Source organism: Agelaius tricolor, unplaced genomic scaffold, assembly GCF_023055355.1.
Source record: "Agelaius tricolor isolate 1412-34295 unplaced genomic scaffold, bAgeTri1.0.p SCAF_7, whole genome shotgun sequence".
Lineage (NCBI taxonomy): Eukaryota > Metazoa > Chordata > Aves > Passeriformes > Icteridae > Agelaius > Agelaius tricolor.
The window spans coordinates 14,584,443-14,605,453 of NW_027269267.1; the positions used below are offsets into that span (position 1 = coordinate 14,584,443).

Genomic DNA, 21,011 nt, shown 5'->3' on the forward strand with positions numbered 1-21,011 from the left:
ATGCCTTGGCCAGCACCTGGATGCCCACCCAGCCACTCCCTCCTTCTCTTGCTCAACAGGACAGGGGTAGGAAATTAGATGAAAAAGCTTCTGGGTGGATATAAAGACAGGAAGATCTCTCCAGTTATCATCACAACCAAAACTGACTTGACTGCAGGGAAATGAATTTGATTTATCGACAATTAAAGCAGATTTGGGTAATGAGAAACAAATACAAAATTAAAACACTTGCTCTCTCCCCAGCATTTTCCAGGCTCGAATTCAGTCCTTCATTCCTGCCTGGAAGCTGCTGTATCTGACAGCCAGGGAAAGGCCTGGATGCTCCTCAGAGACATTGCCCCTGACAGTTCCTGGGCACCTGCACCCCATACCCCGAGATATATTAGTCTTTCTTTTTTTTTTAAGAAAGCGTAAAAAGTATTTTCAACAATTTAGATTTTTCTTCAGAGTATTTGAGGAGACATTCCTTTATTTTCTTTATAACAAACAATAGTTGCAATCTTGAAATAAATTAGCCCAAAAGAAAATACTTTTTTCTGTCAAAACATTCTTTTAAAGCAAAGTGATGCTTAAAGACTTTAGTTTTGAATATGTATTAAGGAAAAGATTGCACTTATTTCACTGGAGAGGTGACCCTAGTTGATCTGGCTTTTTTTTTTTTTTTTTAGATAAATTAGTTGCTTAAGCACTGCCAGATATCTATTAAGTTCCCAATTATTATGAATATTCTATTCTCTGATGTCTTATATTAGTAAATAGTTCTCACAAGGTTATTGTTTCAACCTGGCATATAAAACTTTTCCCTGTTTTTTTAAGGAATAGTAGAAACAATTTGGCATCTTACATTGCCTTCTTGCACTTAGATTTTAAAAAAAATCTATATAAGAAACTTAAATAAAACCATAGTGGTCACACTGTCCTTATGTTCATGTGAAACATATGATCACACTGGAGAATAATCCTGCTGACAATTCATCTATGAAAAACTTTACAGCTGGCCCAAAATCATGCCTAGAAGGGAATCTGTAAGTTTCCCTCCTTCAAGAATACCAACCTAAGAATACAGTAAGAACAAACTAGAAGTTTTCATATTGAACTTATAAAGCCAAAGTTTGTGACTGGTCATATAACACAATCTTCTCACCCTGGTGTGTTCTGTTAAGAGGCTGTACCTGCTTTTTTTCCCAGAAAGAAGCATTTCATTTCTTTTTTTTCAGCTAAGCCTGGAGTGCAAAGCACAGCAGCTGCGGTCCAAAGATAGTAGACTTACAGATGTGTGTTTTGCAAATGTGGAAAATGAAGTTCAGCCAGAGATGTTTCTTTCCATTAGCTCAGAACTTGCTACTCTAGTAACAGGAACAACCTCCAAATTTCTCTTCTCTATTTTTTTCTGTCTTTCCTTCTTTTTTTTTTTTTTCCTTGTTTTAGCTATGTTATGTAAATATTGAACAAAATATAAAGGCTCCCTCCATACATCCATTCCAGGCATTCTCCTGATATAAGATCCTCTAATATAAAAATCAGTTTATTTGTTTATCTCTTGGCAGAATATTAACTTTAACACTTACATTTTCACTTGCATTTTCAACACCTGCATCTCAATGGACAACCAGATCATCAGAGTAGCCTTTATCCTCCCACCAATCTGAATGAAGTAATCTCTGTTTCAAAAAATTAATGTTTTTTTTTCTGTTGTCTTCAAGTGTATTCTAACCTTACTTGTATATAGGATGTAATTAAAAAAAAATAAATGTAAGGAACATAGGGCTAGGAAAAAAACCTTAGAGCATTTGGGCAAATATGGAAGATATAGAGCAGATTTGAAAGATACTAGAAGTTTGTTTAGGAAAAATACTGCTAAGACAGATTTGCAAATTTGTTTTGCGTGACTGTGACAAATTACAGCCTTTTGCTGTAATGCAATATGGAAATTTGCAACTGCGTCAACATCGGATCTAGAAAAATGTACATCCCCTGCCATCCACACATGTCCACTACCCGTCCCTCAGAGTGGTTGATATTTAGAGTTTTATGTGACTCAAACACGTGGCTTATACACGAAGTGAAAATCTCAAATTGTTATTTGTCAAACATGTACATTTAGTATAAAAGTCAGAAGTCAAGGTTTTCCGGCTTGGCTGCCTAACAACATGCTCTGCCTTTCAAAACTGTCTAATCTCAGGCAAGTTTTTTATTGTTTGCCCTGAGACTAAAGCATTGGGATTTCATTCCTGTGCTGCTTTTACACTGCAGTGCTTCTCAAATGAATACACTTTGTGTGAGTGGGGAGAAGAAGAGGTCCTGTAACCCCCTGGGTGGCATTGCCTCCTAAGGGTAGAGACTGAAATCACCAAGGGCTGGATGCCTCTGTGGCACTGGAAGGGAGGCCCTGCTTGGGCAACATTAATGTGAGAGAGGATCTGTGTGAGTCTGTTAACTCAGAAAAATCCTCCTGCTCCCCATCTGGGATGAGAAGGCTCCTTCCTTTCTGTAAAACATCAGCTTTCCCCATAACTGGCATTTATTTACACTCAAGCAAATCTCCCACCTCTAGGCTCTTTGCAAGACTGCCTTGAGAGAAGAGTCATGCAGACCTCCCACATTAGAGTGACAATGAGTGAGTCTTGTCTCTGGCTTGACTTGCATTTTGGGTGCTTGGTGCCCAAGAAGAGAGCTTGTGAGGATGGAGCCCAGGCTAGGGGTACATTCTTTAGTGGAGTAGTCTGTGGACCTAAGTCAAGCTTCTATGAGAAAATCAATGATTTCTTTCCCAAAGTGAGAAGCTTAGGCAGAATACATCTGAGCAATGCCAAGAGCTGAGACTGGTAATGCTGCTCAGCAGCTCAAAGGTCTTCTGTACAACAGGTTCTGTGTTGCATGTATTGTTTCATTTTCTATGAATTATGCAGTTACATGCCTATTGAAGCTCTTCTTGTTTCCTTTTCTGTAATTCAGACTTTTTTTTCCCAGTTAGGAGGCCAAGTCTCCTTTGAGTCAGAATAATGTGTTCATATGGAAAAAACCCCTCCATTTATTTTGAATATGAGCATGATTTTGATTGTACCCTGGAAAATGCTATCATAAAAAAACCCACAAACAAAAACAAATTAAACAGCAAAGCACCTACATGATAATGTCCTTTCCCAGGCCTAAACAGCCCCTGGCTGGAAGGCAGAATTTAGGTTCTTTGTTTATAAATTGCTACAGCTAAGACAATAATACATCATTTTCTGCAATCACGTAGCAGAGACAAATCAGATAATGTAGATAAAATCTCCTTTCTGCAGCTTAAAGTGAGTGAAAAGCAGAGATAAATTGCCATTCCAAAATCAGTGGCAGTAGAAACAAGAGAGGAACCTCCTACTAAGATGAATATAATTGCATCTTGTTTTCTAAGGCTTCTAGATTTGGAAAAATTTTTCCTAGAAAAATTGAACAGGCTTCACCTAAAGCTATTTTTAGCATGTACAGGTATATTTTGGTTATGGTAGGAACTGTTGATATGTCAAAGGTAGTTTTGGATGGCAAGACATTGAAGGAGAACACCAAATTGTATATATTATCACACTTGATGATGAGCAGCTGTAAGCCCAAACTAACATAAATTAAATGTGTATCACATTTTTCTGCACCCTGGGGAAGTGCAGAACAAAGTCATGCAGTGATTACACTTCCACCAGCATGCCATTAACAACTCCAGATGGCAGCACTTTAGCTGCAAACATCTCCAGGTGTAATGGGAAGGCTAAAAATAACTAAACAGCAAGGCATGACCTAGTGACAGCCTAATTTGCAAAAGGAATGAAGAGACAACAGGACTGTTTAACTGAAGACATCTGAAAGAAATGGCTTAAGCCATGAACAGATTCATGTAAATATAAAATTTTATTAAGGAAAGACATATGCACAATCTGTCTTTTCTTTCTGCATAACTCATCATGAAGATGAAAAATGTATGTTCAGTCAAGTGCAAGCTTATATGTATTACTTGGTAGAAAAACACTAAATTCTTCTCAAAAAGAGTTGAACCTTCTTCATTTAAGGCTTACTGTCATCCTGATAGGAAGGCAGAGGAATTCCTATTTGCCTTTCAGCACATTTCTTCTCTGGTTGGTTGCTTGGTTAGTTTATTTGTTTTAAGACAAGATACTGGAATTTAAATATATGCCTTGGGAAGCAATGATATTTTCATTATTTGCTTATTGCCCACAAAGTGCCCTGGGACATCTTAAATAATTACCATCCATTTAAGACTGAATTTTATAGGATAATTTTATTTGCTCTGTCACTTGTGTGCTAACAATCCTTGTATGTTTGGGCATGAAATGGATGGACTGCTGCTGGCTTTAAATAGAAGTAGTGGTTACTGTCAAATACATTTTACATCATTTTCAAAAAAGTTACCAAGCCTAGAACAGAGGTGAGGTTGCTACCAGGGCAGAAGTGAATGACAGGTGCAAAGCTCATTCTGTGAGAAACTGTTATTACTCATATAAATTCAGGTAAATCTATCAAAAGTAACTGCTTCCAGTTGTCCTTTGCCAGTAGATGTGTTTGTATGGTGAAGAGGATGTTCTTTCCTTCTGAGGAAAAAAAAGTATCTTGAAGACAAACCAGTTTTTTTTAATAGTCTGTAAGTTTGCAATCTATTTTAGCACTAACATAACCTTACAGACTTAGATGGACATATTTCTTTTTACTGCTGCTGATAAAACTTGAGTGTCTTTAAATTGTCAGTGGTAATTTTATTAGTGTATTTCAGTTCAGAGCTGTTCATGGTCTGAAGGGATCATACACAATATAACAGAAACAGTCTTGAACGTCTTGGAAACAAACACAGAGGGAAGTTCCTATGATTGCTGGAACACTGAGGGGGATCAGATGAGTCTGGTTTCACAGTCTGAAAGTAGAGCCAGTTCCAGAGCTGTGTCTTGCCTGCTGCCCCCAATGTGCTGTAGCTGCAGTCCTGTCTCTTGTGAATTTTGCATTCGTCATTTTGCCTCCTGCTATTGCCATCATCCATCCCTCTAGCACATGTCCCAAAAGGAGGGTCTTCCTTCTTCCCTCTCTCAGGATCAGAGCTAAAAGTAATCTTTCCCCTCCCCAAACTGAAGGGATTGATTCCTGCAGTGTCTTGCCAACTATCTTTTGAACCCCTCACACTAGATGAAAGCAAGGATGACATACTCACATTAGAATTACCAATATGTCTCATGGTTAACATGCCTGTGCAGGTGCTCAGAAGGAGGAGAAACTTATGTCTGTCAATAGCCTGAGGTGTGTAAGATTAACTTTTTGAGAGAATGGGGAACAGTCATTATATAACACACAAAAATGAGGCTACCAGCTCTTCCTCGTCTATCTTTTGATTGTGGCTTTCAAAATAGGCAAAAGAGATATCATTCATGATACCACCATTCTAAAAATTAAGAAAAGGTTCACTAAAAATGTGATTTTCTGTCCTGAACACTGGCAAGGCAGAAAAGTGACTTCTGCTGATAAAAAACATCTTTTACAAAAAAATCCAAACTTTCAAGACCTGTACATCCCCTACCCGAGGCACAAGAATGCCATGAACTCCCATTTATTTCGGCCTGAGCTAAAAAATCAAGAAAACCTTGCTAAATTAAGTAGAGTTTCAGGCTTATGAGGTTTATGGTTCAGACTCAAGAGATAAATCAGGCAAACATCAACACTTTGTCTGCTTATCCAAATTAACCCTCATAACTTCTGAAATTTGTTCATGGCTCATTTTCCCAGTGCAGGAAGGGAAGTTAATGAGACGCTTGCTTATATTAATCTCACTTCCAGTTTGACATATGTGGATAGCTAATACAATTTTAAAGATGCAATAGTTCAAGCACACTGTTGTGATAGGCAAATATTTATACATAATGATCTTGTTATAGTAAGGAGTTTATTATTCAAATATTTTCTGCCTTTTGGGATATAATAACTTTTCAGCTATCCAGAAGCAAAATCAAATGTGATGACTTTTAAAAGATCTTTCTGTGAATGAATGTTCTGGTACCAGAAAAAATTGTTGTTTGGGATTTATTTGTTGTAAAGGACTTGTGTATTTACTGGATGTTGAATGCTTTCATCTCTGCAGAGGCATTTCTATTTGGAGTTCCATCCATGCCTGCCTTCTCTGCCATACCCACAAGCCTAAATAGAGGAAGATGTTTATCAATTTCCATTTAGAAATTAGTATTCTGGTCCCTCTGCAGTGCATATAAAATGCTCGTTATGCTGGAGTTTCACTGAAGTAGAAGTGATTGTACCAAGGGAAAAATTTCTCTCAATCAGGTTTGAAGTGCAAGCCTCAGGGACGGGGGCATCGTCTTCCTTTCTTACACACAGTCACTCTTCTTATATCAACACCAATTACAAGGTAAGGTTCAAAGCTTGCCTGTGAGTTTGTTCATATTCAAGCCTGCTGAGAACAACCTGTCCCTTCCTCTCAGCAGACTCTCTTCTTACATTAGAATTCCCTTTCCTTTTTGTATCTATATAAAATATACAGAAACTGTCTCTTTCAGCCAAGGACTTTGAAAAACCATGAGTTCTGGTTAGTTCTTTATATTTTGAAGTGTTCTTCTGAAAATAATCTTCTCTGTCTTTTTGATTAGACTGTAGACTTTTTAGCGTTTGTGTTCTACTCTGCAAAATTTTAAAATGGGGAACATTGGCTGTTACTTAATGTGCATAGAAGTTTGGGAAAAAGTTCTTGCATGCAGTAACCTATTTCTCTTTAGGAAAAGTGGGAGCAGATTAAAAATTTGCTCTGAGTATCTGGATGAAAACTAAGGTTGCCAGAACTATTTTAACCTCTAAGCTGTTCTCTCTGATAAAAGCATTCAGGAGGGTGCCTGCATTTGGGGCCTCTTTGGTTCAGGTAATTTTAAGCTGAAAATGATAATGTGCAAAAGGTTACACTGAGGAAAACTAAGGCAGATTGTCAATGCAGTCTTGTGTTTTGTGGCTGAATGATGGGAATCTTATTTCTGCAGGAAACAAAACAAGTTTGTCTCTGTTGCAGCATGAGCAGTCTCAATCATCATATTTCTTTCTTGATATTCTTAAACTCAGTTATTTCTTTGTGCTGTTTTGCTTTCAATTTATCTTGTTAGGAAATTTCTGGTAACTTTCTGTGATAAAAGCAACCGCACATTAATTAACAGATGCCTAATTTTGTGCATAAAGTCATGCACCATTATGGAGCTGTGCCTGGGAATCTTCCTAGAAACCTCAGGAGGAGAGATGTCTCTGAAAACTACCATGGTACACTGCTGTAGTTCAGCAAAAGTATATAAAAATTCGGGTGCTTATCTGCGGAAAACTTTTTTGTCTTTGTAAAATTCATCCAGGTCTGTAGGAATTTGAAAAGGTTCTTTAAATAGCTACTTGCTTATTTTCTATTTCAGTGGCTTTTATATAAAATGACTGTAACAAACCAAACCGAACTGTAAAATGCTGTCCTCCACTTCTGATTTCTGCACTGTTATTGATGTACATTACTCTATAGTTCTGGTGTCTGACAGAACCACAAGGTGACACACCTATCTGACAAAATATGCCCACAGCTTAACACTTTCATTTATTTTAGCAAAAAAACCAACCCTGAGTGCTCTGAAATTCCATCAGGCTTAATAGGAAAGCATGTTATTTAGTATAAAGTTGAGAGGAAGAGTGAATTGAAGTGAGCTCAACTGTTTTTAAAAGTTGGCTAGACTTCTTGAACTTTTAACACCAGAATAAAAATTTAATTGAACAATGGGAGAATATCTTCCCTCTTTAAGCTGCATGTAAATTATCATATGGCACATAAGGAGACACTGCTTTCTTTACTTGGCACCATTACTATATTAAATTTCATGCTTGCAAACATAATTTCAAAAGATGTGAGGATAGAGGATATGTACAAGACCCTTAGGAGTCTTGCTGAAAATGAATGCAAAATTAGCATTAAAGATTCTTGACATATCAGTGTTTCTTTGTTTTTCCTGTATATTTTCTTCTAACTCCTTCTATAAAAGTACAAACTCAGTAGTTTATTCAGAATCTATCCAGTTGGATAGTTTTCTGTCTCATGGTGGTGCCAACTTGTTTCTCTTTGTAGATCCACTGTTGTTGCATCTCGCTTCTTACTAGTGGCCATTTTAATGATCTGTAGGAGAACATAAGTTTGGAGCAATTCCAATAGCTTCACACTTCACCAGGAAGTTGAGTTAATAAGTAAACTTTGCAGTCAAGAACAGACCAACCCAGAGCCAGAACTGAATCCGTGCCAGGCAGCATTACTGCTTACAGGGACGCAGCACTGGTGGTGCTCAAGGCCAGGTTGGATGGGGCTTTGAGCGGCCTCATCTAATGGTACATGTCCCTGGCCATGGTAGGGGAGCTGGACTATAGGATCTTCAAAGATGCCTTCCAACCCAATCCATCTGGTGAATCTTGGATTCTATGATCTTGGTTGGGGAGCAAGGAGGAAAAGCACTAAGAAGCTGGGCTTTGCTTATGTGCTGTCAGGGAAAAGGTATTCCTGGAGGTCTTAGGACTGCTGCTCTTAGGAAGATTTCCTCTGCCTTTGTGCCCACTTTTCCTCAGCAATACCTGCTTTCCTGCATGTATCTTTCTCAGACTCACCAGCCATCCTACAAGCCATGTGTTTTGCTGGCTGGAGCAATCTGCTCCCTCAGATACTCTGGAACAGCAGAAACACTGTTCTCATGCCTAGAGCTGGCTGATCAGTGCAGTCATCAGTGCAGCAGTGAGGAAAGAAGGCTGTGCAAAACAGAAAACATCAAATCAGCCTTACTCAGTAACAGCCCTCTGGAAACGGCCCTAACATTCATCAGCAAATCTAATTTGGACACACTTCTTCCCATCAGTCACCAAACACCCAACTAAGGAGAGACTATGCCTCACTATCTAATCCTTGGCCTAAAGCTACATCAATAATACCCTGTGCTGCCAGGCCCTGAGGACACCCCCAGTCTTGCCTGTGCCAACTCAGCCCCCTCAGGGCTCCCTGTCCCCTGCTGGGCTCCTTGTCCCCAGGCCAGCCCCTGCCCCAGGGCTGTTGCAGCAGGGCCGTCCTTCCTCCAGCTCCCCACAGCCCTGCCCGGCCATGAGCTCTGAGCCGGGCACAGCTGCAGCTGCACGTCCCAGCCCAGCCCCAGCCCATTCCTGTCCCCAGCCCCAGCCCATTCCCGTCCCCAGCCCCAGCCCATTCCCGTCCCCAGCCCCAGCCCATTCCCGTCCCCAGCCCCAGCCCATTCCTGTCCCCAGCCCCAGCCCATTCCCGTCCCCAGCCCCAGCCTATTCCTGTCCCCAGTCCCAGAGAAGTGCCTGTGCTGGGGCTGCCCCGTTATCCTGTGGCTGCCCCGCTCCTGGCTAGGCTGGGCCGGGCTGCAGGCCCTGTCCTGCTGTCCCCAGCATGGGGAGCCCTCCATGGCCCTGGATTTCTGGCAGCCTGTGCTGCTCTGACAGATGCATTGACAGCTCTCCCACGAGTGATTATTGAGATCCTGTGAGTTTTGAATACATTTCTTCACAGAGTGAGAGAACTATTGGGGTTGGCAGGGACCTCTGGAGATAATACTGGCCAAATCTCTGCCAAGGCAGGGTCACCAAGAGCAGGTGACAACAGGAATGTGTCGGGTGGGTTTTGAATAAGTCCAGAGAGGGAAACTCCACAACATCCTTGGGTAGCCTGTTCTAGTGCTCTGCCACCCTCAATGCAAACAAATTCTTCCTCATGTTGAGGTGGAACTTCCTGAGTTTTAGTTTCTGGCCACTGCTCCTCATCCTGTTACTGGGCACTACTGAAAAGAGTCTGGCACCATTCTCTTGGCATCCAGCTTTGAGATATTTATAGGCATTAATGAGATCCCTTCTCAGTCTTCTCCAGATTAAACAAACCCAGCTCCCTCAGTCTCTCCTAGTAAGAGGTATGCCCCAGACTCCTAATCATCTTGGTAATTCTTCTAGATTTTCAAGACTTTGGTGAATTATATTCCCCAGTTCTGCAGCAAGAATCTCATAGGAGAGAGTGTCTCCCCTGACCACATCTAGACCTCAAGGGGACATTCACCAGGGCTGACCAGTGCCAGGCTGCAGGAAGGCTCTACAATTCATCTTAGGAAGAACAGGAACTGAGGAACAGTAACAATGCCAAAAGAGCAGAAATGCCTGCAAAATGCAGATTTGAATACATAAATGTTGAGCTTATCTTTGGCTGCCTAGCTCTATTCTTGTACAATAAAAAATAGCCTAGATGACAAAATCATTTTGAAATCAGAATTTTAAGAGGGGAGGAAAAGAGATGAAGTCTGTATAGGGGAGAAAGAAAAGTGTGGTGTCCACTGGGTAGCCTGAAATATACATTCTAAGTATTTAATTTTTTTTCTTTAATATTTTAAAATAAATAAACAAATACAAAATGTTGCTACTGATTGATATGCTCTTGACACTTTCTTGTTTTACTTTGTAATGACTCCCCTAGTGCTTACATAAACAGCCTGAAGGTTTGCTTTTGGTATTTTACCTTGTGGTCATGTTTAGAAGCTGGTCCATCAAAACAAGATTTTATTATTTTCAGAAGTTTATGAAGCAAAGAATTGTAATAGCTGGAAACAAACAAAACAGTCTAATGCCACTCAGTAGTTCAGTTATAAACCTGAAATATGTAAAGTAATAATAGAACATCGACATTTACCACTTGAAATATCCTATCAGATTTTCTACAGGAGAGAAAAATTTGAAACCAAATAAAATTACCTCCTGGGACCTCCCCAAGCAAAACTCAAACAGCCTCTGAGAACATCATTGTAGGGGAAGGCACTGAACATCAGGCAGTTGGTGATAATCTCTGGCAGTCTTAAAAATGCACCATTTACAGCAAACGATTGATGAAATGTCAGTGTATAACTTTGCAATTTTGTTCCCATATGTGTATAACTATATGTATTGCTTCTGTTTATTTCTTGTTGCTGTTTGAAAGAATTTCTGCAGCCAAACATCAAATTTTTTTGCTGTTAGCATTTAAGAGGCTGCCTAATGTGAACAATTTATGTCCAGCTGAGCTCCATTTTATATTTTCTCAATGATATAAAGATTGATTAATTGGAAATTAATTTAAATAATTCTTAGTATTTCTATTGATCAGAAGGCACCTTCCTTAGAAGCTTCATATGCATAAATATGGAATTCCATATAAATATATATATATGTATTCATATATAGTATTTTAAGTATATAACATTCATAGCTACTTACAGCTGTTTTGTCCTAGTTTGGTAAGATTTGATCTTAAATTTGGCTTTGATTCTGGTGTAATATAACTACATGACAAGATAACTCTTCCCAGTTGATCAAGGGAAGTAGTTGATGTAATCATTTTGGATTTCAGTAAAACTTTCAATACTGTCTCTCCCAGGATCCTTCTGGACAAAATGTCCAGCACACAGCTGGATAAGCACATCATGTGGTGGATGAGCAGCTGGCTCATGGGTCAGGCACAGAGGGTTACAGTGAAGGGTGACATCAGACTGGGGACCTGTCACTAGTGCAGTTCCACAGGGCTTCATCCTCAGCCCTATGCTCTTCAACATCTCCATAAATGACTTGGATACAGGACTGGACGGGATACTGAGCAACTCTACAAAACTGGGAGAAGGTGTTGACTCCTTGGAAGGCAGGGAGGCCCTGCAGAGAGAGCTTGATAAATAGAGGACTGGGCAATCACCAACCATGTTAAATTCAACAAGGAAAAGTGCTGGATTCTGCACATGGGACAGGGCAACCCTGGATGTATGGACAGACTGGGGAATGAGATGTTGGAAAGCAGTGCTGCAGAAAGGGACCTGGGGGTCCTGGTTGATGGAAAGCTGCACATGAGCCAGCAGTGCCCTGGCAGCCATGAGGGCCATGAGGGATCATGAGAGATCATCAGGCCCAGCATCACCAGCCAGGCAATGGAAGGGATTGCCCAGCTATGCTCTTCTCTGTTCTGCTCTGTGGCAGCCTCATCTTGAGTTCTGGGGGCAGTTTTGGGTGCCACAATATAAGAAAGGGATTAATCTCTTAGAGAAAGTCCAAAGGAGGCCATGAGGATGGTGAAGGGCCTTGAGGGGAAGACATAGGAGGAACGGCTGAGGTCACTTGGTCTGTTCAGCCTGGAGAAGAGGAGACTGAGGGGAGACCTCACTGCAGTGACAACTTCCTCATGAGGGAAAGAGGAAGGGCAGACCCTGATTTCTTCTCAGTGACAGGACCCAAAGGAATTGCCTTAAGTTGTGTTAGAGGAGGTTTAGGTTGGGTATTAGAAAAGTTCTTCACCCAGAGAGTGGTTGGGCAGTGGGACAGGTTGCCCAGGGAAATGATCACAGCACCAAGCCTGACAGAGTTCAAGAAGCATTTATACTATGCTCTCAGGCATGTGGTGGGATTCCTGGGGTGGTTCTGTGAGGGATCAGGACTCGATCACCCTTGTGGGTCTGTTCCAACTTGCCATTTTCTGTGATTCTGTGAGGCCTGTGTACAGGACAATGGTGACATCAGCATGGCTTGAGCGCTGATCATGTCAAATTTGCAGTGGGTGAGGGCATGGGATTCTTCTTGCTCATCAAGCCTATTTTAAGGGATAGGCGCCTCACCAGAGTTGAATTTCAGCTTATGATGTGGTGCTGACTGACTTTCCTGGTTAGCCCCCAGGAGATTACAGTGGAGTTAATGAGCTTCCACACCATACAAAGTGTGCAGGTGATGGAATCTTTGCCTCCCCACAACACTTTAGGGTTTCACTATAAGTCCCTTGAACACCTCCACACAAGTGTAGATGGTTTGTCATATGTGATGATTTTGCTGGGAGCCAAACTGAGACTGGCTTTAAGATTTAACAGTTTTGGATGACTCACACTTTCAGAGAAGCAGCTGCAGGGTATTCAGGAATAGGCAAAAATGGCAATCCAGTGATGAATGTCGTGAAGGAGCTGACAGGAATTGCTAAATATGGTGCAGCACCTGACAGGTGAATAGATATGGCGCACTGATAACGTTAAAACACATGGACATGTTCCCACAACTCCTAGTATTGCTAGTAAAAGAAAAAAAAAATCTAACCTTAGGACTTCATAGGCAAATAATTACGCTGTTGTATTTGGAATTAAGTTTAAATATGTATGTTGTTGTCATTACCTAAAGTATTTTAATCTTTAATTCTTGAGCTTTGGGTCCTTGTATCCTTAATATTAAAATATTGTTTAGAGGTAGCACTCTGGACTTAGTAGAGATGTGCCAGCTGCTGGAGTGGCCTGTCAGTACATAAATTGCTGAAAGAAATTTTGCTATTTCTTTAGAATGTGAACTAATGTAGCCAATTTATCTGCCTTCCTGCCACCCTGTCATTTCTGTTACTTCTACTAAGCTGCAGAGGAATGGAACTAAAAACAGGCCCTGAGCTTCTTCAGCCAGATTAAAATAAAATAAAAAGGTAAAATTCAAAAGCCTTGTTTTTCTCATTGTTAAGGTTCTGCCATCCTAAAAGACCTCTTTCTTAGGAGTATCTGTGGTGCAGTGTGAAGATTTCTGGTCTGAATACATGAGAAGACATTAAATCTTCCATTTGGCTGGTGCCACCAGGTTATGCAGGCTCCATTGGAATAAATCTGACTTGTAGCCTGTTTACCATGTTTAGTGAGTAGCCCCAAGGTCCCAGTGGACTGTCTTTTTACAATAATCTCTAGTTTAGTTGTGAAATTTTCTTTCCTTAACAGACCTATGCTACAAAAAGTAAAAATTTTGCAAAGTCATGCCTTCCTGAGAGATAAAGGTCATGTTTTGATATATTGCAATAGAGGCTCCAGCTGGAATCCTGGGCAAAAATTTACACCATCTTGTTTTACACAGACTTTAAATAACATAGATGATGGTGTCCAGGTAAGTACACATAGAGAAGAGTGGAAAAATTTTCTGATATGATCAGAAAGCCTCTGTGATTTGAAGCCCATTGAGACAGAGATTTGATCTCCTTCAGTCCTCTCCTCCTTCTTTCCCTTTCTCCCTTAACTGCTTCTCACACATCTGGAGATAAGGGATACCCCATGAAAGCTGTTTAAACCACACCAAGAATTCATCCAGAAACCAAAGCCTGAGTTTGTCAGTGTGCAAAATAGAACTGGGTTAAAAGCAGGCCAGGGCATTAATGGGAAGAAGATGGCTGGCAGCCTGTTAAGCCCCATATTGTGGCTGTAACCTCCTTGTTGGGAGTTCTCCAAACTCCCAGAAGTGAGGAAGGCATATGAGAACAAAGTATGTTCATATAAGAACAAAGTATGATTGTGTGCCTTCTCTCTCCTTCCACTCCCACCCAATATCTGCTAGTGGCTGTTCTCAGAAAAATGATATTGTTTTGGAAAGTCCTATTGATATGACCTGGTATGTATAAAATTTTTGGCAGTCCTAAGCAGAGGACTAAAGATTGCAGGCAGCACTGAAAGTAAACAGTGTTTTCTCCCTCAGAAACAGTCTCTAAGGTTTGTGGAAAAAATGTTGGGTTTTCTTTGCTATACTATTCCTTTTTTGTGGAGAGTATCCTTCCAGTAGCAGCTCAGCCTCTTTACTAGACACAGATGGAATTTTTCTTTGATTCAGTGCCCACTGCATGACACAAAGGACTGCAGCTAATCTAAGGCAGGTAGCAAAAACATCCATTTAAGATTCCTGTATTTTAGGACTTGGTATTTAAGACACTCGTGTAGACATATGGATTGAGACTTACTTGTAAAGAGAATAATTTAGTCTAAACCTGTTTAGAAAGAAAGATTTAGATTGATATTTTCATCTAATATGAACATAAATCTCAATGATCTACTAAACTATATACCTGAGAGTATTTCTAAAGCTTTCTGAGACTGAACCTTTTACAGACTGTGTGAAATTCTATTACTATAGCTGGGTTGAATCACTGGGTTTTAGACTCTTTCCCTTTCTTCTTTCTAATTGCATAACATCATCTCTTGAAATGGTGTTTTAAACAAAAGGCAGACTTTAAAGCAATGTGGGCTTTTCCCCAACACCTACACTAATATCTAAAAATACTCTTAAAATTATTCAAGAAGGAAACTTTTTAGGGTGAAATTCCTCAGATACATTGTGTTTTGCTTTTCCAGGACTGAGTCAGTTTTTTATTCACTGTAATACATTTGGTTTGTGAATATTTCATTTCTACATTTGCAGAGCAAAGCAAAAAGATGTCTGCTTGTGATTTGATCAATATAATGCCTTTAATCCTATGCTTTGGGGAGGGACTATGTTTGATCATGAGAGCTGGAGAGCATACCCTATTCAATCCATGAAAAGTCAAAAAATATAATAGTTAAGTTCCTGTTAATTAAGAAAGTTGTGACTGACCAAGAATCATCCATGGTTATCTGTGATGGTACCATGAAAAATGCATTGTAATTAGGTAGCACAGTTTGAATATGAATTAGCATTATTCAACAGATGCATGCCTATTTGTTGGTTCCAAGCATCAGTTTTTCATTAAAATGGAAAATCAAGTGATAACAACAACAAAAAAGGAAAGAAATTTAAAAATTGCTCCAACATTTCATTATTAAAGAAATAAATATTTTTATTTTATTTATTATTCACTATTCAAATCTTCTTTTAAGGAAGACCAATATGCTATTTCAGAGAAAATATAAATTTTATATATAATTTATAATTTATATATAATTTATATATAATATAATTTATATATAATTTATAAATAAATAAATTTTAGGAAAGAATGTTTAAAATGAAAAAGGTTTTTCCTTCAAAGCTGCCTGTCTTTTTGTCTCTTTCATATGGGAGAAAATGAAAAAATGAAAATATCTGAATGCATATGAAATGAATTAATCTTCAGCCCACATCCCTCCTGAAACTATAAGCTCTGTCATGATGCTACAGACAACATGACAAGAATTACATGCCTTGTATGCAAGCACTAGTGCTTGCAGTAATGATGAAGAGCATTTCATAGGTACAATATGCTTGTCTAGTCTGTCTGAATGCCCTTGGTTGCTCTAATATTCCCTGTCCCTGTAAAGTTGTACAAAGTGGGTTTATATTAGTAACTTTGCAGATACTCATTTGTTCAAATGTTCGCTTCAGTTAAAGAGACAATTTCCATCTCAGAATTCTTTTTTCCTAACTTCCTGGTTGGGATGTGCACGCTGGCAGTAGTGGTGTATGTAGGGTGCACAGTTGTGTGTCTGTATTCCCAGGGGGTTGATCCTGCACAGGTGAGCAGAGAATGCAGGAGACTCAACATCCACACTAACACCCTCTCAAAGATGCACTTCCACCCTGCTGAATGAATGCCCAAGAGCAATGGAGCCCACTCAGGGCACCCCAGTTTGGTTCCATCCCAAATGAGCTCAGTCTGTGCTCTGAGATTGCCCTGCACTGAAAAGAAAAATGATGTAATGGGGAATGCTCAGGAGAGTCTCTTCAAAAGCACACTCCTGTTCCCAGCTAAAATATCAGTGGAGCTGGGATTTTCAAACTGAGGTAGAGCATTAGTCATCCCAAGGGTTGTACTCAGACACCTGGAAAAAAGTATTTCTCAACAGTGATGGACTGCTGCATCACTCCTTTGCTGAGCTGGAACACAAGGTCTGTATTTTGAATTCTACCAAAGAGTCCAAGGTTTTGGTTAAAATGCTTTTAGGTCTTAATACACCACTGAAGTGTAAGACCCGGGGAAGTTTCATTAAACACAATCTCTTCTGCTTCAGCTTCCAGCTGTATCCTGCCATGTTTAATAGGAAAGCTAACTATCCTACCCTGCAGTAGAGGCTTGAAGCCCTGGAGATAATGTGGCACAGAGCTGCAATAAATATGTTTTCTGCACACTGTTCCAGTCCAGGCATGGCACTGGGAGAGGGCTTGCATTTTTCTTACTTTGTATAGGGCCAGGTGGGTTATGTGCTCTGCCTGCTGGCTTTCACTGGGAGTTAGAACTCCATCTCTCTGATGTTCCTTGAGTTGAAAAGCTCATTTTCATTTCATAACTACAGCTCTCCAGCCTCCTGCTGACTCAGCCTTTCTTCCTGCAGTACAAAATGTCATGTGGACACAGTAATTTTCATATATCCTTGTTCAGACTTCATTATAATTTATTATTAGCTGTATTAAGCCTCTCATACATAAGTCTCGAGCAGCTTACCTATCAGTATGGTGACTGAGAGAAAGTGTGTCAGTAATTTCTTTCTCTCATCTTCTTAATATCAAATATTACAATTATTGCAATTCATTCTTGGCACCCACATTTTTTCATTAGCAACATACTGTTTACACCTCTTTTCTTGCTACCTACTGTAATTAGAGAAATGAGGAGCTAATCACTTATCTGTGCACTGTAGTATAAATGAGTAGAATGATCACAGTTTGGGAACTGCTGTTACACACACATGGAAGTGATGCACAACACAGTTATACTGATAGAAATAAGATATTCCTGGACAAAAATTACTTCTGGTTGCTCTGAATAAACTGTATTTATTGTGTTCCAACTGTGACATAAACCTACTTTTTGTTAAGTAGTTTGTTTTTTCAGCTCTAACTCTGATATAAGTTACACAATTTTAAACACATGCTTGATTTTAAAAAGATTATTAGACTTAGATTCCTTGTAATATTATGGAATTTTTGGCATGGATTTTTATTTGAGTTCAGCAATCATAAAAGCTCATAACGTTCAAAATTCGAACTGAAAAATCATATTAACTTCAGTAGAATTCAGGGGTGTGCCTTATTTATAATAATGGGGTATTATTTTGAACATTATTTTGAGGTTGCACGGTATTCAGAATGTGTTCTTCATTTTGGCTATGTGGAATGGCACATAAGCCATGAAAGGCAGTTTAAAGGGCCTTTGTGTTTTGTCAGCAAGGTTATCTCAGGAAATTTGGAGCAAAGAGCTTCAGGGTCTTGCAGGTGCCCTACGTTTCAGATGATGTGTTTCAGTTCTTTCACCTCTATAGTGCACCTGCTGGCAGAGCCTCTCCTGGTTCAGTGGGTTGCAACCTTAAGGTGTTGGAAACCAGGTCCTGGAAGAAACTTCTTGCCTCCTGGCAATGCTCATTACACACTTCAAGACAACCTTTCTTCAGGACCTGTTGTATTTTTTATCTCTTCACAAATGGACAGTGAAAAGGTAAAACACCTGTATCAATAAAAGCCTGTCATCTAGGTCCTATTTTTATTTTACTCTCTCCTTGCAAGTTCTGGCTAGTTCCAAAATTTCCTCTGCTGTAGAGATCCTTACCCTGAGTTATGTAACATTTTTCATCTTCCTCTCTGATTAGTGATCACTTACCTCTGAATACAGAAGCTCTAAATGGTGGCTTTAAGATGAACTCCAAACACTTAAATAAGCCTGAAATAATAAGCTTGGCATAAAAATTATGTCTGAAACCAGAGAAACAGTTCTTTTTGGGGTGGTTAAACAGACATTTTCACATCAAGGTCCTTTTTTAGTTAATTCCTTAATTTTCTGTTTGGTTTTCAGCAGATCTGAATTGCAATAAGATGCCTCTACCTACGTCTTCCATCACAGCTGGCTGCCAACTCTCTTGAAAGGTAGGCTCTATTTTAATAGTTGCATTTGTTGATGCATCCCAAATGATCTCTTTGGTAGAATTACTGAATATGCTACAGAGCTTCACCTAAAGAAATCTAAGTACACTTGGAGGCTGTCCACAAAAAGGATGAAGATTCTAAGTACAATATAATAACTTAGCTTTTTATGTCACTTGTAATTAATTTTTCTATACCATTTTATGAATAATAAGACTGCAGATACCTGCATTTGTTTTCAAAAAGTAACCTGGAAAGCACACATACTTAGTTTCAGATAGCTCTGCAGAGGAACCTCCTCTGGATCCTGAATTAAAACATTGCTATGGAAAGTGTGGCAGGAGCAGTCGGGTAGGCCCTGGGGGCATGAACACCCAGCACTTACCATCACAGCACATGGTCTGGGCATCTCACTGAGGTCCTTTTGAAAGACTGAACTGTGGAATTAGACTGGGGAAGCTTTACTCAATAAAGCTTTCCCCAGTCTGTAATTTACTTCCCTGCCATGCAGGAGAGGAGACCCAGTGGTCCAGTGTGGCAGCAGGATCAGAGTCCCAGTCACGAGGCAGGCAGTGACATCCCATTGTGCTGGGTCTTGCAGAGGCACTCAGGAAAAAGATGATGGTTTTTCCTCAGTTCTTGACTTACTTGGCAGTAGATGCATTTCTTGCTTTGCTTCTCTCAGGAAAACACTGCATCATGTATTATGGAAACACCAAGGTTACTTTCTTGCCTGTGCTGTTTAGTAAATGACATAGTGCTTCTTGGTAGAATATAGATGTCAACATGACTGTTGAAAATGTCCAAGGATGTCATGAGTCCTTGCATGCAGGCGAGAGATGACATGCTATTAATGATCCTTTCTTCCTCAAGCAAATTCCATTCATGTTATATAAAGTTGGGACAGAAATAAAAATATCCCTTCATTAGATGCAACCTTGTCTGCTGTACCTATGGCATACTAGACTTATTTAAATATCATTGTGAATTCTCGGGGAAAACAGAACCCAGAGATGCAGCTATTATTTCTACTGTGGTGTGGCAAGGATTTTGCTGCTGTGAATAATAACAGCCATGTTGATGGGTAGGTCTAAATTAAAAGTGAAAGAGATTATTCATTCATTGCAAAAATCCATCTTAATGTGAAGATGAAGGTGTTTGGGGAGTTTTTTTCATTTTATTTTTGCTTTTAGGCCTATGTTCTATTCAGGGCCGTGTTAAAGTTGGAAAATTGTTAATGTTATGACAGATCAGCAGAGTTTTAAATGATTTGAGTTCCTTTTTTACTTCTCCTCTACTAGGCAATTACAAACTCAGTGGGGGATTTTCCTTGGTGCAAAGTGCCGTATCTGATGTCTGAAAGAAAGTGATGACCCTATTCTTCATTTTTTTTGCATATATTGGTCAACATTAATCAAAATGCTTCCTAGCTGTAACACTTGAGGTCCTTTCCTTACCTGTTTGGAATTAGGAAACATCCTTGGTATTTGAGAATGTTAATCAGTGACAAGCATCAACTGATACAGGGACTTAGGGGAGTATAAACAGCATATTTGAATGGGCAGGGACTAGTGGTGAATGTGGGTCAGTGGGACAAAGTGCCTGAGCTGTTCTGAGTGCTTTGGATGTTTCATGGCCTAAGGGACTCTGTGCTACCAGTGTACTCCTTGTGGCCCACATATCTTTTACTGATGGAAATTGGAATTCACCCTGCCCCTAGCCACAGGAATGGCCATGCTTAAAAAATGTTTCTCAGTTTGCTACTGTCAGAAGATGTAACAGTCACTGAGCCACTTTATCAAAATGTCGTCCTATGACTGACTGCAGGTGTAAAGAGGGAGGGTGAAAGTAAGAAGAAAAGAAGTTTCTTCCATCTTGAATTATGTATAAAGTAATTTAATGAAGCCAAGTTGCAGAATTGGCTGAGTTGTGTGCTGGAAGATATAAATCCAGGCACAAATAATGGAGAATGGATACTGAAATATCCTTGAAATTAGGATTTATAAAATGGCCTTTTTATTTACTTCTTTTTCTCCTTTGGAAAAAAGTAATTTTTTTCTCTGCTATATGTAAATGGAAAAATGTGTGTTCAGTGGTCCTGATACATTTACTTTGCTTTTGTTGATGTCAGTTTCTGAGGAGGGGAATATGAATTTTGAACCTATTTTGAACTTTGTGTGTTAGTAATTTACTCAAGAAGGTGAACTGTTAAAAAGCTTTCATCTTCCATTATTATGGGCCCTTGAAGCCAGAAGTCTTCACAGCAGCATGCTGAGAATGTCAGAAGGAATCTGTCCTTTAGTCCTTCCCCTGAATAAATAGCTGTGGTGTTCAGGAAAATGCAATCTGAAGACTGGCTAAGGAGATGAAAAAGCAAA

The 21,011-nt window shown here is 39.6% G+C and overlaps 1 long non-coding RNA gene across 11 annotated transcripts in view; it reads left to right on the top strand.

Annotated features, from left to right (window-relative positions):
- LOC139591619 (uncharacterized) overlaps positions 1-21,011 on the top strand; it is a 413,264-nt gene that overhangs the window by 80,430 nt on the left and 311,823 nt on the right. For all 11 annotated transcript variants that reach the window (XR_011679702.1, XR_011679695.1, XR_011679698.1 and 8 more), the window contains one exon: positions 18,569-18,636. This is a non-coding gene — a long non-coding RNA (uncharacterized lncRNA). The remainder of the gene's footprint in view (positions 1-18,568; positions 18,637-21,011) is intronic.